Genomic DNA, 19,793 nt, shown 5'->3' on the forward strand with positions numbered 1-19,793 from the left:
CTTATGACCTAAGATGTTGAGTCCCATAGTGCTCAGAGCCATTTGAACCATTTTTGAATAAAGTGCAGTCCAGGCAGTTAATGTGGTATAATTGCTTTGTTTATAGTTTCCGATCTCTATATCGACCTTCTGTCTACCGTTATCAAGTTTTACTTATTTTCTCTCTCTACCCTCTTCAATTATGTAATGTGACATTCTTATTATGTATTAGCAATTTTTTTCCATTATACCTTTTCACGTAATATCGAGAACATTTGTAAATAATTGCATCCTCTGCCGCCGGACCCAACCCGCCACCCTTTTTTTCCTTTTTTGTTACCTATTCACTATGTTCACCTGTTATTTTGTCTATACAATATAGTCGTCTGTGCCAGTGCTCACATGTGTACCGTTTTGTCATTTACATTCTTATACCTTCAATATTTGAGTATAAGATAATGTAAGGTTTATTTATTCATAACTTCTTTCTGGGTTTCAATATGATTTTGTGTTGCGTACACGTATATAGTCGGAAAAGGTGATCTATCTTTGCAAAAACAATCCTTGTACAGCTGTAAACTCTAGCTGATGATGTGTGAACTATTTATTTTCTCTTCAATTGTCTGAGAATGGCCGAAAAAGGCGAAAGCCGGTTCACAACCAATATAAAATAAATGTTAGTGTGAAAAATCAATATTATGTGTTTCAGTTTTGAATATGTTTATGTTTCTCCAGGTAGCGACGTAAATTTCATAAATATTAAATAGGTTTGTAATATTAAACGTATGCGATCGTATGCATTCGATAAATTATTAGGAATTCTTTCCTTAAAGTCTTCTTAGCTGCCTGAGATTTTTTTGTTTTTTCCTGGTACTTTTGTGAAGTAATTGTCTCATCTATATCTGTGTAATCTCCACTTTCCAAGATGCTGAACGTGTTGCTTAATTTAATATGGTTCACATACTTACTGTTAAATAAATTCTCGTAATATACAATTATGATTTCGTGTTTGGTGATTCGATTAATATCGATTTTTATTGTGAATACTACTAGTCTATGATCACCAGAAACTCTAAAGTAATTTAAAATATTTTCGTCGTACAGTTCCTTTATTGTTTCATAAAATGTCGTCACTTTTATTTTCATCTGCATTTGGTTCTTGCTAATATCTTGTTGCAGGATTTGCTGTCATTATCATTTTCTGCGACTCTTCGCCGGTCTTCTACCTCCTCAACAGAGTGTGAGTATTTGATACTAGAACCTGAATGGTTTCCGTGAGATGTAATTCGTTTGGTTTTCAAATAAATCTTGCCGTTGTGTCTGAGGCACATTCAGTATCTGTAAAATTGTTTTTAATTATGTTGTTTACTGACCTACATTTGAATTTTCTCCCTGCTCTGTTCCTCTGTAGTAAAACATACGTTCTGATTTTAATTCTTTGAGTATATGTTCTTCATTTTTTTCACCGTACTTTACCTAATTACATTGTAAAGTGTTAAAATATTGAGCTAACCTACCTTTGTATGCCTACAGTTGTGGAATTTATTAAGCGTAAAAATAAAAGCAAGGGTAATTGGATTAAGGATGGGAAAGACCCATCGTGCTTTAACAACGAATGCCGGAAAATGCTGAGGAAGCGAAGACTGTTGCACTCTAGGTTCAAAAGGGAACACGCAAATGACGACAGGGAAAAATTAGTATAGATTCGTGCGTCTGTAAAAAGAGCGACGCGCGAGGCATACTTCATGCCGAGAACCCGAGAAAATTCTGGGCTCCTATCCAGTCGCTCGTTGACCAGTCTAGTGTGACAGAAAAAGATAACAAAACGAAAGCCGAAGTCTTAAATTTCACGTCAAAGAAATCGTTCACCCAGGAGAATCGTACAAACGTATCGTCGTTTGACCATAGCACAGACTCCTGTATAGAGGACATAGTAAAATGGATCCCTGGTGTAGAAGAAAAAAAAAAAACCTGAAAGAGTTGAAAACATATAAGACGCCAGGTTCGGAAAGGAATCCCAGTTCCGTTTTATAAAGAGTGCCCTACGGCACTGACCTTATCTTAGCTTATTTTTATCGCGAATCTTTCGCCCGCTGCGAAGTCCCGAGCGACTGAGAAAATCACAGTTGACTCATGTATAAAAGAAGGATGAAAGAACGGACCCGGAAAATTCCGAACCAATATCCTTCCTTGACATCGGTTTGCTGCAGAATTCTTGAACATATTCTCAGTTCGAATATAATGAATTTTCTGGAGTCGGAAACTCTTCAGCTCTTCAGCTCGGTTTTAGAAAGCATCGGTCGTGTAAAACTCAGCTTGCACTTGCCTCACGCGATATCCTGAGAACTATGGATGAAGGGCAACAGGCAGATTCCACGGTTCTATATTTCCAAAACGCATTTTGGTGGTGCCCTACTGAAGACTGTTAACAAAGGTGCGAGTATATGGAATAGGTTCCCAGTGTGTGAAAGGCTCGAAGACTTCTTAATCAACAGAACCCAGTATGTTCATCAGAGACAAGGTTCTCGTCGGGAGTGTCCCTGCTAAGTGTGATAGGACTGCTGTTATTTTCCATACACGTAAATGATCTGGCAGACCCGGTGGACAACAGTCTGCTGTTGTTTGTTGTCGTTGGGTTACTGTAGGTGGACACCAGACGACTTAGAGAATGTTTCTAGTTGGTGTGACGAATGGCAGCTGACTCTAAATGTACAAAAATGTAAATTAATCCAGATGAACAGGAAAAACAAAATCGTAGTGTTCGAATATAGCATTAGTAGTGGCCTGCTTGACACAGTCACGTCGTTTGAATGTCTGAGCGTAACGTTGCAAAGCGATATGAAATGGAACGAGCATGTGAGAATTGTTGTAGATGAGGCGAATGTTCGACCTCTGTGTATTGGGAGAATTTCAGGAAAGTGTGGTTCATCTATAAAGGAGACAGCTTATAGGACACTAATGTGATCCATTCTGGAGTACTGTTCGAGTGTATGCGATAGCCTTCAGTACGGTTACCAGATTATCTGATCGAAATGTAGGACACATTGGTAAAAAATGTAGGACATTTGTCAGAAATGTAGGACATTATCGCTCAATGAAAAAAATTATGTAAATTTCAAATTTAAATGCTATTTATAATACCCACAGGCATATACATTATTTTTTTTAAATTCTGACACATAAAATGTTAAATATGATAATCAACAGCAGTCAGTTATATTTTTCTGAAGAACTACTCCTGTGCAAAGCATCAAAAAATGCCAAACAACTTAAGTTTTTAAAATGATACTTTACAAAAATAATACCTTTGACAATCAACAGATAATCTGTTCCTTTCATCTGTCCACTGTGCTCTTATTGGTGAAAATACTCTTTCAACGTCAGCATTATATGCAGGAATAGCAAAAAAATACTGAATTAGTTTCAATAGTTCAGAATGGCAGTCCTCATGCTTGCTATCACTAAAATATCCAACCCACTAATCATTACAGGACAATATCTCAAGTTCAGAGCTATGATGCTGCAAAAACTGGTTCACATTAAATATCTCACCACAACAGTTGACATCATCTATTACAATGCCTTTATCGCTCAAGAACTGTACACACTTTTGTACATCATCCATGCATACTTTATCATTTAAATTTAACCTCCTAAAACAACTGAGTTCTGAGAAGGACACATACCATTTATCTAAATAGCGCAGACATTCGCCATACAATGAAACAGCCTCCTGCTCAAAATTGTCAGCATTTTTATCAAGGCTCTCCTCCATAGCACTTATCAAGACCTTTTTCGTCTTTAGTGACATGAAATTACTCTCTAATCTATTCCTAAGAAGACAACACACAGTATCTAAAACTGCGATCATCTCAACAATGGATGTTGGTTCACTTTCAAGTTGTTGTATCCCATGGTGGAACACAGACATCAATGAATGTAAGTGTATAAATAAGCCTTACTGAAACTGTTTTCAAAGAAAATATTTAGAACAGTAGGAGCATTGGATATAGACAAAAAGTAAGATTTTAAAGCCTCATATATTTCAATTATTCTGTCTAGTGCAGGGAACAGAGATAACCACGTGGTTTTACTGTGACTAAGAAGCTGTTTTTAACTCATCCTACAAACCCACAATAATGCTTGAGATCCTCAGTTCTTACTGTATATGTAAAAAAGGAAGTTTACAGCTTGAAAACAGTACGCTCTAAATCTACATTTTAAATATCCGAACCATGCTGAATGGCATTGTTAAGAATGTGTGCTGGGCAACACACTCCAACTAAATTTTCATTAATATAGTACTTTTAAGTTTGGTGAATACATTTTTGCCCTTTGGTCGACTTATACAACCAAAATTTGTGTTCGTATTGTCAGCACCAAATGCGAGACATTTCTTTTCTATTCCTACCCGTACTAAAGTGTCTCGAACATATGATGATATTATTTTTGCACTTTCATTTGATGTAGTTTTAATTGCGATTACCTTTGTCTGCATACCGCCAGCTTTAAGATCAAAATATTGTATTAAAATAGGGAATACTTTCTGGGAACCATGATTAGAATGTGGTGCAAGGACTTTGTTAATAATCACTTCGGTCTTTGTTGTTGCGCACGAAACTTTCTTCGCCATTTGAGAATCACTGTATAGTTTCGCGTTTATTTTCGGCGTGCAGTCCATGGATTTGTATGATGTGTGGTGATTAACAACGTCAAAGTCAAGCGTTGCCTCTGCAGCGCTAACACGATATGCTGAGTGTGTGGGCTGAGCAAAGAAACGTTTAATATCTGAAGTACCGTCAGAATTGTGAGATGTTTTATGTTTCTTGGAAGACAGGTGTACTTCCAAATCTTGTGCACCTACAAAAGAACCGTTTCCGTCTTAATATACCAAAATTGGCAATTATAAATTAAAACTCTTTAAATAATCGCCATAGCAATATGCCGATCAAAGTCAGACGGAAGATAAAAAAAACTATTTGATAACCAAACCTTTGTCTGCAACAGAAGCATATGTTCCTGGAGGACAAATAAGGCATTGTGCTTCGTATCCGTTTTTTCCTGCCTTGAAACACATACTTTAACGAAAATGCGTCACTGAATTTGCATTTTCGTTTCGGTATTTCGGCTTGTAAAAAAAGCACTGTGAATTAACTGTTGACTTTCCACAATTTTAATCTTCGATAACCAAACTCCAAATGGAAGAGAGAGAAAATAAATTCACTGGCTCTTCACATCTGTATTATGATTCGTTGTCTCGATTTCCCGTGATTCATCGCACCGTTACCAACATCTGCACAGCACGCAGACACCGCCGACACTGAAGTCCATTTTAACCGAGAGTTCAAATGCTGTGTAGCTACATCCATCGTTCTTTGTTACTATGGAATGCATATGGTGTATCACTGTAGCTGTGTTGCCATAGCGACTTGCAGTTGCGGCTAATAACCAATTATTCGTTTCTATTTTCACAGCTGCCAGTTCATTTCTAACGATCACTGTTTGTTTCTGAAAATGTAGGACATTAGAAACTTTTCAAAAATCCCCCCCCTCCCCCCCCGACGCCGGACAAACGGTTAAAATGTAGGTCATGTCCGGGAATTTCCGGACGCCTGGTAACCCTACCCACCAGTCGGTTTAAAGGAAGGGAAGGCGACGTTCTTTTCGAGGGATGCTGCTATTGAGAATCGACATTTTAAGCTGATTACAGAACGACTACTTTGCCGCTAACGTACATTTAGCGTTAAGGACCACGAATGTAAGATAAGAGAAACCAGCCTCATACGGAGGCATATATACAGTAGTTTTACCCTCGCTCTATTTGCGAGTGGAATAAGAAATAAAAAGACTAGTAGTACGATGGCTTGAGGAGTATGTATGTAGATTTAGATGCAGGAGCAGTTGGTCGTCTAATTTCAATGTTGTCCATTTAGCTATATTTTGTATAGAAGGTGCGGACGCATAAATGACTAGCCTTACCTCACTCCCAGGAAATATTGTCCTCCCTCTGTCCAGTAGCCTGTGTGGAATACCGATGTGTCAGCAGCTTTCTTGCGTCAGTAGAGCCTCCAATGGCCGTAGATATTCTAGACTGGCCTCCTGTGACCTGAAGAGTCTGATGAGAGTCGTAAGCAGTCGTCAATGCATTCGGTGCTCGCAGTGGTCCCAGCGAAGTTTCCGGTGCTTCTAAATCTGAACATGATCTTAAATGGAACAACAAGTTTACTGTTACCAGTCACTGTTTATTTATCTCCACGACGCGTTTCAAAGGTTTAAACCTCCATCATCAGGTGGATTTACATTTGTTAGTATGACTTTGTGTGGGTGTGTGTGTGTTGTGTTAGGATATTTTGGAGGAAGTTGTGGCACTGCCTCCAGTGGAGTACCACCCTGGACGCGTTTCAAAGGTTTAAACATCCGTCATCAGGTGGATTTACATTTGTTAGTGTGACTTTGTGTGTGTGTTGTGTTAGGATTTTTTGGAGGAAGTTGTGGCACTGCCTCCAGTGGAGTGCCACCCTGGAGGCAGTGTCACAACGTCCTCCAAGAAATCCTAACACAACACACACACAAAGTCATACTAACAAATGTAAATCCACCTGGTAATGGAGGTTTAAACTTTTGAAACGTGGATATACAGAAACAGTGACTGGTGACAGTAAACTTGTTTCATTTAATGTCAATAACAGTCACGGCAAAGCCTAACCTAAAACGTTCATTTAAAATGAACATGATCTGTTTACTTGCTTATCACGTGTCAGAAGGATTCTCACCCCAATATTGTCATTTAGCAGTCACTCTGTCTTTATGTGACTCGTAATGCATTCCAAGTTTAGAAGGTCGCAGATGATTACTCCACATGCTGTGCGCAGTGCAAACTGATGAGCAGCCCATCGGTACCTTAAGGTGGTCACCTTGTGGACACTTACAGCGTACGGCGCGAGCAGCTAAAATGGGCATTGGGCTTAGCGCGGTTTCTTCCCTTAAACTTCATTAAATTATAATTAAGACTTCTCCTCCAAGTTTTTAGTAGAATCCCTTTTTGACGTCATACAGTATCCAATACCTATAATAACTGCCCCAGAAATTTATTTATGTGAAACCATTTCCAGTAAACTCATTTTGATGTTTAGAAAACTATCTTACGATCCTACGCTTTTTAATAACGGATTGTGAATGAGTTCCGGTTTATATTGAAAAATGACAGCAGACAATTTATGATTCGGCGAGTAGTCTGAATTCGTTCATCGTCCGTAAAAGGCAAGTGGTCGGAGACAAAAAGTAGCTCTCCACGATTGACTATCTTTGGATGGACACATTGACCTCCAGATATCCTTGTGGGTCTACAGTGCTGACGTTCTTAGGGAAAGTACGTTCTCATATAAGTATGATACCTGATGCTTTAACCCTACAATTTAGAAATGGTCCAACTCTCTCTCTTCATGGACGAATACCTTCCATGGTGAACGTTTCACTGGAGGGAGGCCCTGTTTAATCTCACGAACGCTGCATGTTTGGCATCCTCCCGTAAGGTTTACTGCTGCTTGCAGTCCACTTTCCCAATTGAGAGTAGACTGATAGGAAAAGTAACATCCACGTCATGTGGAGTTCATAGACGCCATCATTTAGCATCATACATGACACTTTGGTATACGCATCGTATTCGTCATCGGGGTAATCTCTCTCTCTACTTGCGTTTGTTACTTACGGAATGTCAAGCAAACACATGGATCTCAGTCGCTTAGAAGAGTACAAATAATTTGTCTGGGACATCTTTTTCCTGATTTATTTGGAAAAGATTCATCGCGAATCAAGACATATATTACAATTCATTGCCTGTTTGGACTTTGGCTTGATGTACGGAAAACTTGTACTACTTCATTCTTATGTGACGCCTGTACTCACTTGACGGTTCACCAATATTACGTACATTATATTCAGTTTTTGCTCCACCACCTCTACTTTTTCCAAGTGCCCAAAGATGGCTTTGTAAAAAATGTAATCTTGTATTTGTCCTAAACTCACACTCAAGACCTTATAATAACCTAGCTTCCGTGGAAACTCATACCTTTATTTAAGTAAATAATCGTTCAGTTCTGCTGGTTCGCAGATGCACAGTTATTATTATTTACCTCTTTTGTCGAGTACTTTACTCGTCATTAATATGATCTCCATTCTGCAGTTCTTCAGCTCGTTTATAAGTTACGATCACTGAGAAATCTTCTTTTTCGTCAAGTGCATTTATCTTGAGAGAACGACAGATTTCTCTAAATACATTTTGTTGTTAGCACACTCGCTGCTTACGTTTCTAAAATATCTCACAATTGCTTATTAACTACAGCGTCCTCAGAGCAAAATCAACCCTCTGTACAGATATAATAAAAACAGATTACTGACGTGACACACTCTTGAACTAAAAAAACTGTTTCTGACCGTTTTGCTCAAGATTCATGTGGTTCCAAAGAACCTAATGCTGAAACAATGGTAACATTATAATTATTTTCTCTTCTGAATAAATCTAAAGAATCGTTCTGAAATCGTACTTAATTTACTATTCGAGCTAGTAAAAAGATCTCTTTTTATCACACGCACAGTTAAATTATGGTCAGAGAGTTTTCCTCCAATTGCCTTTTCTAAAAAAGATTTTAAAAATTTATATTCCACTATATTCTCGTCTAGTCAACTTTAAGTCTCCAGTTTCTTTGTGCATTCATTCATTCCACAATAATTAGGCTGCCTGTTTTTAAAAATATGTAAGTGAATTTCGTATGCAACTACATGCTCCGTACCAGTTTCTTCATACGAGTAATATCACTGTTATCCCACTACACAAATGTTACCTTCTAGTTTTACATTAATCCCCATGTTTATAGTTCGTACTCATTTTATATTTCATTTCCGACTTGCGTCTCTGATAACTTCACCGTATATCGTCTTTCGTCGCTCTCCATCGCCTATATAATATTTCATTCTCTTTCCCTTAGGTGGTGTCATTTCCCCTTTGTTTTCTTAATTGTTTCTAGTTTTTGTTAAAATTTAAATGAGTTTTTGTCCCCGTAACTGCACGATTTTACTGCACGATTTTTTATTTACTGTGTCCTTTCCAGTTCTCTCTGCACCTGCATCTAGACGATCGCCTGCCCATTTGTCTAGTTGCCAAATTCAGATTATGTCTAGTTCATTATTTCAGTGTTCAAAATTACGGACAGCTCCTTTGGAAATTTCATACGTGTTTATTATCCAAACTTGACACATTATCTTGGCTATCTTCAGGTTCCTTTCTCGGTGTGGACTAAACAGAACCTGATGGACCGACTAATGCTGTTAGACTAGTCATATCGTCCCTGGTCATCTCCTAAGGCCCCTCATTTCGTCTAACTGTTGTGACAGTGTCATTTATCAAGCGTGTTGCGGCTGTTTTCTTCAACGAATTTTAGTCTCCTGCTTCGCAACGAATTTTAGTCTCCTGCTTCGCAGAGTACACCTGTGATGAAATTATGTCCATCTTCAGTCCTAACCACATACTCAGCCAGGTCAGTTTACTCCACATATTTTGAAACTCGATGAGTACAATTCTTCTGCCCCACTAACAAAAAAATGGCTCTGAGAACTATGGGACCTAACATCTGAGGTAATCAGTCCCCTAGACTTAGAACTACGTAAACCTAACTAACCTAAGGACATCACAGACATCCATGCCCGAGGCAGGATTCGAACCTGCGACAGTAGCAGTCGCGCAGTTCCTCACTGAAGCGCCTAGAACTGCTCGGCCACCACGGCCGGCGCCCCACTAACACAGTGACGTGACACAACAATCCAATTACTGCTGCCTCTTTACGTTTCGGTATAGATTAGTCCACTGAAGTGCTGCATTGTACTTATTTGCTCCTGCAAGAACTTTTGCAACGATCCCCATGCACAACAATACTACATATGCATCGTTGTAGCTTTTCTTTCCTTTTCTTACTAAATACAAACTACGAACGCTGTGCTATTCTGTTTGTATGTGTTGCAACTCATTTGACATCCCGAGAGCCCTGCCTTTGATCCGTATGTAAGTTTCTTCGCATACAACCAGTATATTAACTATCAGCGCTATCCCTATTGCTCTAACACACTACTTGCCATTAAAATTGCTACACCAAGAAGAAATATAGATGAAAAACGGGTATTCATTGGACAAATATATTTTACTAGAACTGACACGTGATTACATTTTCACGCAATTTGGGTGCATAGATCCTGAGAAATCAGTACCCAGAACAACCACCCTCTGGCCGAAATAACGGCCTGGATACGCCTGGGCATTGAGTCGAACAGAGCTTGGATGGCGTGTACAGGTACAGCTGCCCATGCAGCTTCAACAGGATACCACAGCTCATCAAGAGTAGTGACTGGCGTATTGTGACGAGCCAGTTGCTCGGCCACCATTGACCAGACGTTTTCAATTGGTGAGAGATCTGGAGAATGTGCTGGCCAAGGCAGCAGTCGAACATTTTTTGTATCCAGAAAGGCCCCTACTGGACCTGCAACATGCAGTCGTGCATTATCCTGCTGAAATGTAGGGTTTCGCAGGTATCGAATGAAAGGTAGAGCCACGGGTCGTAACACATCTGAAATGTAACGTCCACTGTTCAAAGTGCCGTCAATGCGAACAAGAGGTGACCGAGACGTGTAACCAATGGCACCCCATACCATCACGCCGGGTGATACGCCAGTGGCGATGACGAATACACGCTTCCAATGTGCCTTCACCGCGATGTCGCCAAACACGGATGCGACCATCATGATGCTGTAAAGAGAACCAGGCTTCATCCGAAAAAATGACGTTTTGCCGTTCGTGCACCCAGGTTCGTCGTTGAGTACACCATCGCAGGCGCTCCTGTTTGTGATGCAGCGTCAAGGGTAACTGCAGCCATGGCCTCCAAGCTGATAGTCCATGCTGCTGTAAACGTCGACGAACTGTTCGTGTAGATGGTTGTTGTCTTGCAAACATCCCCATCTGTTGACTCAGGGATCGAGACGTGGCTGCACGATTCGTTACAGCCATGCGGATAAGATGCCTGTCATCTCGACTGCTAGTGATACGAGGCCGTTGGGATCCAGCACGGCGTTCCGTATTACCCTCCTGAACCCACCGATTCCATATTCTGCTAACAGTCATTGGATCTCGACCAATGCGAGCAGCAATGTCGCGATACGATAAACCGCAATCGCGATAGGCTACAATCCGATCTTTATCAAAGTCGGTGATGGTACGCATTTCTCTTCCTTACAGGAGGCATCACAACAACGTTTCAGCAGGCAACGCCGGTCAACTGCTGTTTGTGTATGAGAAATCGGTTGGAAACTTTCCTCGTGTCAGCACGTTGTAGGTGTCGCCACCGGCGCCAACCTTGTGTGAATGCTCTGAAAAGCTAATCATTTGCATATCACAGCATCTTCTTCCTGTCGGTTAAATTTCGCGTCTGTAGCACATCTTCGTGGTGTAGCAATTTTAATGGCCAGTAGTGTAAATACTACTGGAAGCTTTGGGCTGTGTCGGAAGGAGTTCGTAAAATTCCTACCTGCGCATAATAGTTAGTCTTTCCAACTCAGACATGCCTGAAGTTTCAGAAATCATTTTCACTCTCTGTTGTTTTACTTTGATATTTTACAGTGTTATTCAGGAAGCTTTCATATATTAATTTTATGTTCATCGTTCAAATACATGAACTGGCCTGACGTTTCATATTTTGCCTTCTAAATGAAATTGGCAAATTCAGGAAATTTTTCACCGTTTTCTACTGCACTTCTTGTGTTTAACCTGTGAAACTTTGTACCGCCTTCTTCCTACGAACGTTTTAGCCAATTTTGTGCAGAATCTGTTTAATTTCATGTCTGAGGCGTTCACCTACCTTTTGTGCTTTTCAATGGTATTTCCTTCAAAGTTTCCAGCTTTTCTCTGCTTGTGTCCTAAAATTTCACTGTTTTTGTCCATTTTGTGGGTCCTCACCTAAACTGTCAATAATTAATCATTCTCCATTTTTTCACTGAAGAGCACAATAACATGGTATGGTGGAAACGAGTGTGCACACAGTTTGTGTGCTGTGCTGACAAGTCTTCATAGTTCTGCAGCTAGAGTAACTGCTTTACCGGCAGAGAAGAGAACACCAACACATATTGCCATTAAAGATGCTTCTCTAAGTTATAGCGAAACTCATACAGCAAAACATAAATTGCATTTATTCAGCTGCACGCCTTAAAATCATTAATGTAACAGAACTAGAGTCTGAGGCTTGGCAAATTAACAATATTAAACATTTAAGTTAAAGTGAGCAACGACAGCCGGCCGGTGTGGCCGAGCGGTTCTAGTCGCCTCGGTCTGGATCCGCGCTACCGCTACGGTCGCAGGTTCGAATCCTGCCTCGGGCATGGATGTGTGTCATGTCCTTAGGTTAATTAGGTTTAAGTAGTTCTAAGTTCTAAGGGACTGATGACCTCCCATATTGCTCAGAGCCATTTAAAACCACCATTTTTTTTATTTTAATTTTTTAGCAACGACAGGGATCTTGAATTAATCGGACTGATAGAAGTGCTATACTTAAGAAAAAAATTGTGCAATGTTATACCCCCACGTGGATGAAGATTTAAAAGAAAAATAAAAGAAAGTGTGTGTGTGAGTTTCAGGCATGCACAGGATGTGCATTATTAATTAGTTTCAATGAACTGTATAATTGAACTTCATTAATGCTTCTCATTTCAAAATTTTCGTTTCGTTCAAGATTTACGAGACTGTTGATAGACGTAACCAAGACTATAGGAGTCACAGTTTCCTTCAGTCATCACGATTAGGAAATTTGCGAAGTGCTCTTGTCTCTCTCTCTCTCTCTCTCTCTCTCTCTCTCTCTCTCACTTTTACTGTCTCCTCCTTCGATTCGTCCGATAGCCGTCAGATTATGGTAAATATGAGTATGGGTATGATAAATCTGCCAGTACATCGTAATTTCACCGTCATTGCCAGGTTATAATGGCATAAGCAAGCTCAAACTGCGCTATAGGTCTATATTTCGGCCACAGTGTATCATAGCTTTTGAATAGTTTTCGGAGAAATATTTAAGTGCAAAAGTTAACAAATGTTATAACAAGACACTTCACTTTTCCAACACTTTGATGGAAGTGCGTAGTTTCATTTTTTTAAAAAAAACTCGATTCGTTTTAACGTTTTGCTGTATAAAAAAGTCACAAATATTACTATTCAGCAAAATAAGTACTCATTAGTGTACTATCACTTGTCTAAATACTTGAACACCTGTTACCCACCTCCATCCGTGTACGAAATGTTCTGGCGATTCCCTACATCGCTCAAGGCGGAGGGGCGCTCATTAAAAACACAGACTATTTACAGGATACAGCAAAACCACAATTTTGAAGGTACGGCAGTGAAATTCTGTATCATGCTGTAAATGAAATTGACACATTTACCGTTAAGTTCCTTGTATTATATATATTCAACTATATGAAATTTAAAAATTTTATTTCCAGAAAATAATTTGTGTATCTTTTTCTCTGTTTAATCTCTTTGCATATAGCAAGTTCCTGTCATTAGGTTTTTTGAAGTCATCGATTAGGGGAATTTTAATTATTTTTAAATTACAAGTCTGTAAGTACAACATAAAATTCACGGGAAATTCCGAGCTCTTTGCCTCATATCTCAGCTTACACTCATAATTTCAAAATTTACTCTTGGGATAACTTTTATTGAGTGTATAGAAAAGTGCACAAAATTTCATTATTCTAGCCTTGATAAACGCTGTGAAAAAGGCACACAAACGTTAAAAAACCATTTTCTTAAAATGAAATTTAAAGTTCAACTTATGTTTCTTCTTATGACACCTCTTCAGAAGGCCCCAGATTTGTTCTCAGGGTTCTCTTTCCCTTCAACGCTTCTCTTCTGCTTTCTTGTTTTCTGCCTTATTTCATTTATAAGGTCTTCAAATGACATTTCAGCTACCGAGAGAGGCTGAAATCTATTTTTCTGAAGTTGCCTCGAGCGAAATTTCCTTTCTTAAAGCCCATTCTCCCTAGTGCCTTCACACTCCCTACTTTCTCACCAATACATACAAGAATGTCCTCATAAGTTGCAATTCTGACAGCTGTAGCAGATGAAAATGTGGTTTAGGGACAACGTTTCCATATGGGGGAATTTAGAGAGACATTAGGAGTCTGGACTTTGCCATGAACACACATTTTTAGAAGTTCGTGATCGGTCTGAAACCTATAGGTGGGCTTCACAATATCCAGTACACAATTTGGAAGCCTCTCCTTGTGAATGCTTGTGAATGTAGAGGCTGTTATCCCTCAGAGCCTGTAGATATTTACACCAGCTAATGTGGCACAGATGGTGCTTGAGATGTTCATCTGCTGACGCCATGTGGAAATATATAGCCCATACTGCACTTTCCATGTCACTTGCAATGGATAGGTTCTGTCTGATAGCCTTGCCATCTCCATCAGCCAAAAACAAAACCGCTTCTTCATTAACAAAGCAGCTGATTTCTTACTGTTCCTAAGTAAGATACAGAACCGAGTCACAAATGATCTATAAAACCAAAGAGTATATATCATAGCCTCTTAGATGTATCCAGTGCAAGTCTGCTTGAAAGTAATCCACGGAATCGTTGTTGTACGAGCTAGTATTGAAGTATTGCTTCAAAACGTGCGCGTGGCGGGAAGGTCGCGTCACACATTTAATAATTTTTCAGCCACTTCGTATGCGATTTCATCATTGAAACTTTTGGAATTTACTGCCCATGAATTCTACCAATAAATAAAAAATAAATTAAAAGCTGACATTTTCGGTCAATTACATGAACGTTCCCCCTTAAGCTGAATGCCAGAATGATTTCTTTGACAAGGACGCTGACAATTTCATCCCCTATCATTTCCTAATACGAGCTCCTGTTCCTTCTCTAATGACTTCATTGCCGACGTTAAATTCTCAATCTTCCTTCCTACCATTTGAATCTGTCGCATCTCTCTCGCACACATCCGAAATTACGTCTGTGTACGTAACTGGTTTTCCGTCCATGATAATTAATTATTTGCGTCTCGGCTATCAAGAAATCATGATTCAAGAAGCATATCTGTCTATATATCGATAACAATGTTTGTTCTGTCTACAGTACCTCTGTAGCTGTCATCGTTATGGTAGTGTATATAAAGCTATTCGCAAGCTGACTAGAAACACCGAGCACCCTTCGTTACCTCGATCTATCGATTTCATTCCACAATTAGCTTTAGGGGAATTGTGTCTGGTTATAGAATCTTGTTGAGTTTTAGCGATATGTACTGTTTTTCAACATATCTTCTGTATACAGTTGTAACCTCCCCCTCACTTATCGACCTTAATGACAGAGAAAAATTAAACCACGTGTACCTAATGGATATTTGGGAAAAGCAATCGTCACCGAAGTTAATCTGTCGGTAAAGAGGGAGGAAAGGGTTACATCTAAATGAAAGGAAAAATGCAAATGAAACTGGTGGAAATTAATTTTGAAAAGGGGTAAAGTTAATAAAGAAAGTAAATGTGCGGCCGTTACGTTAACAATTAACTAGCTGTAATTAGATATTTGAGATTTGGGGGAAATTACGGTCGGCAGTCCTATGGACAATTACTACAGTAACTGAAAAAGAAAGGTTATTACACATATAATTAGCACTAGAAGCGTGGCAACTGAAGGTTGACACGTGTAGTGTGAAAACTGAAAGTTTGTCAGAAGTAATAAATTTAGCTACACTCTGACTTAATGTAGCAAAAGAATTAATAAAACCGGAAAATTGAAAGTTAATTTAGTGACTGAAATTAATAGTGAGATTTGTTTTTGAAGCACATCGAAATTCAGCAGAACACGGTTAGTCTTGGGGTACCTCAACAATCATTTCAAAAGCTACTTGAATCTACGCAATTTAGAAATAAGAGATTTAACTTTGAACTTGAATTAAATGATTCTGAACAATTAACAATAGTAAAATTTAGTACGTACCAAGCTGAGCTGCAGTCACAGGTAAGCTAAAGTACGGTAACAAAACTCGCACTCTTAATTTGTGCTTGTGTAATCTAAATATTGTAGCCAGCTATGAATACCTTAACTGAACTTTGAAATTAAAGCAGTGAAATCGAATGATATTACTTAAATGCTGGCGTTTGAATTTCAACAACACTCGGGTTCATTCCGGAAAAGGAAGGGACCCTGCTTGGTAATGCAATTGGGACAATGAGCAACAAAGGTTCATGCTACGTTGCTGTAATTTAGTGAGAAAAATTTAACAGTTTGAAAAGCTGAGGTCTGCCATACAGTTCTAATACTTTACGTGCTATCAGTCTTCCTTGTTGGTTGATTGAAGGTTTGAAGCCGTCGATCGAGGAGGTGGCGACAGTCACTCATTGTCGGCCGTCGCTGTTGCAGAAGCTGGATGTTGGCGCTCCTTCTTCTCGACACGGTCACCAGGCGAAACGGGCTCTTGATGTGTGCCAGCTAACGCTTCCCGTCCGCGACACCGTGTCAGAAACTATCATGGCAAGTCGAGCGCAATTACATGCTGCCAAACCCCGAAAGCGCGGCAACTCGCGGGAGCGTCACACAACACACCTGCTCCACTGCCCTCCTCCAGCCAGACCCCCTCTGCCCGCGCTCCTCGCGACTGACTTAACACTACCAAAGATCCTAAACACTTTGGTTCTCCACACGACCTATCGATGTATTCGTTCGATAGCATAGTTTTCCCTAGGCCAGACCCAGCGTAAAAATACAAATAATATTTACAAAACAAACCAATTATACATCGACATAAATGCATATATATATATATATATATATATATATATATATATATATATATATATATATTAAAACAATTACAATATATGAAGACACAGAAATGTCATATCTTCCGGTAACAAAATAAGGAAAAAAATTTATAGTGCAATAGATGGAAATAGGAGGATATGCATTTCCGGCGTTACACAGTTCCTATTTGTAGTAGAATCGGAGTAATAGTGCTTCATTTTTATGTCCTATATTACAATTGAAAACTTGGTCACCTTTTCACCTTTAGATTTGCTGCTGTCTGTTTTGGTTTTCGTATCACAACACACGTAATGTGAGCGTGTTTTTTTCCAAAACGTGCTTCTGATGTTAGCTATTACTTTTATCTACGTTTTCTTTTCTTGGATTTTATCAACGGATCCTGCGATAGGGTGCTGCTACAGCAGAGCAGTTTTGTAAGTGTTCTAGGAAAGAAGAAAAGTAGTTGTGAAAAGAGGAGACACCGCTGAAAGAAACGGAAACAACGAATGATAATTAATGAAGTTGGTACATGGGCCTTAGAGGTCCCGAATGAAGAGAGAAGGAAATTTGATTGATGTTGCTCTATTATTGAATGACGTGTGTATCAATAAGCACCATAGAGTTCAGTATTGTCCAGTAATTATAAAATTAATTAAAAATAACTAGCTACCGTAAATCTTTTACAAACATTTTGGTTGATACACGTAAATAGTCCAGTCAATGAGAGAGGGTGATTTTAACAATACCGCAACCAGTAGTGATTTATTGTCTTAAAATGTTTATCTGGCGCGGGAATAACTTTTAAGCCAAATGTTTATCGATGTTTTGTGACCATATCAAAGAGCCTGTCCGCTGCTACTAATAGTAAGTGATGTAACTACAGTAATGCTGATGATACAAAAAGATTTCATTGTGCATATTCTCTAAATTTAAACGTAGTCACGAGCGCCACTATTATAGGGACTACCTTATGTTTTGTTCATAACATAAAGTTCTTTAAATGCCCACATCCTATCATGATGCTACATTGGCTTCCAGTTTAACTCTTGGGAGACTATTTCGAAACAATAAATCAATCCTAGTTGTTGTTTCTTTTTCAATGATCCTCTATAGCGAATAAGATGTATACACCAACGTCTGAAAAAAATCAAGTAAAAAAAGTAACAGTTGACATCAGAAGCAGAAGGCACTTTCTGACTGCAACGAATCTAGCAAAAATAAAAAATAAGATATTAATAACAAGAGGAATGGATCTTCTTAAATAACTATGGGAATAACAGATTTAGTTGCGTATAACGAGAAATCTGAAGAAAATGATTAGTCGTGCAAAAGGGAATTAATCGGGTATTCGACACCGCTTGGATCTTACGCGGTCGGTGTAACGATCACACAGATAATAAGAAGGTAACAATTACAAGCAAATAGTTTTAGTTCATTTGCCCCTTCTAAAGATATTTTACTAAATTAATGTGTAACTTTTCCATTACATTGTCTCTTGATTGGTTGCTGTGTTCGAGCTGAAGCTCCTTGGTTCGATTCCCGGCGGGGTCAGGGATTTTCACCTGCCTCGAGATGGCTGTGTTTGTGTTGTTCTCATCATTTCATCATCATTCATGAAAGTGGCGAGTTTGGACTGTGCAAAGGTTGGGAATTTGTACGGGCGCTGATAACCACGCAGTTGAGCGCCCCACAAACCATGCATCATCATCATCATCATCTAACGTTGCAGAAGTGAAATGGCATGCAACCAAATTTTTAATTTCTTGTTTTTCACTGACTCATTTAACTATTCTTTCTACTAATTTTTTTTTTTTTTTTTTTTTTTTTGCTTGCAAATGTATAGCTAGCACTCCTTTTATAATTCATATCCCTCATGGCTATCTTATAATTTTATGCTCTGTCGTGTTTCGTTTCTCTCCTCTGCTTATTTGTAAATATATTACATTTTTGTCCCCTTTCCCGCAACTAATAGTGCGCCCATCCGCTGTTATTTAGACTTTCTTTTCTTCTAAGTTTGTACTTTTTGTTCGAATGTGAGCAAATATTTGGTTCCTGTAACAGTATGATTTCTTGTACTTCTTTTTATACATTGCGCTCTTCCCAGTTCCTCGTATAATAGTCATTCAGATGTCCGTCTGCCTTACCCATACCACAAATCTATATTAGCACCAGTCCTAGGGTATGGTGCCGGCTTTTGGCTCATAGGTTGCAGTTAGTGAAGCCAGACTCAGACAGAAAATTTCAACGAAGAGTGCTACTAAGATTAACGAGCGCCTACTTCACTACCCCGATTGACGCTCTGTTAGTAATTCTAGAACTATACCACTAGACTTGGAAGTTAGGAAAAGGGGTGACTGGTTGGAGACAGTAAAGCAAATGGAAGTACGATGAATGCGTCGAACTGAGGCCAATACGAAAAAGTTAATAAAATATCGCATATTACAACTGTGGCACAATGAATGGGAGGATGCTTCAGGCACAGGCAGGAGAACATACAAATTTCCCCCCTAACATCAGGGAGAGACTAAAAATGAGGTTTCTTAAGCCTGATTGGCAATGGCCCAAATACTACGTATCTCTTCAAAACCAAAAGACCGGTGAATGATAGCTGTTGTTGCTGCAGTGTGGGCATTCCAGAACGCTGTACGAAAATGTGGTGGGTAATGCCCTTCAGGCGTCAACACTGTTGGATCCCAAAGCAGCACTAAGGAGCGGCTTGATCTGACACATCACGAACGATACTGAGCCGCCGTATCCAGGAAGACCTAGGTAGAATTAAGGAGGCATTCATTCAAGCACACGTCAGCATGCTCCAATCCCGGCTAAACAACATACTCTGCAGCTGGAGAAAAGAAGACAACAGAGGTCGGCGATTTCAAAAATTTACATAGCGTTGGTGCAAGTGATCTCATGGACGTGTGGACTTTAAGATGTAACAGTGATGGGTGGAATTACTTGTTATAATCGAAACGCTGCTGACGTGTT

At 39.3% G+C, this 19,793-nt stretch overlaps 1 protein-coding gene across 1 annotated transcript in view; it reads left to right on the forward strand.

Annotated features, from left to right (window-relative positions):
- LOC126252989 (uncharacterized) overlaps positions 1-19,793 on the forward strand; it is a 999,773-nt gene that overhangs the window by 222,787 nt on the left and 757,193 nt on the right. Inside the window, exon 3 of the mRNA XM_049954016.1 lies at positions 1,159-1,219. The gene's annotated coding sequence lies outside the window, so the exon portion shown is untranslated. The remainder of the gene's footprint in view (positions 1-1,158; positions 1,220-19,793) is intronic.

The sequence above is a fragment of the Schistocerca nitens genome, chromosome 4 (assembly GCF_023898315.1).
Source record: "Schistocerca nitens isolate TAMUIC-IGC-003100 chromosome 4, iqSchNite1.1, whole genome shotgun sequence".
Classification (NCBI taxonomy): Eukaryota; Metazoa; Arthropoda; class Insecta; order Orthoptera; family Acrididae; genus Schistocerca; species Schistocerca nitens.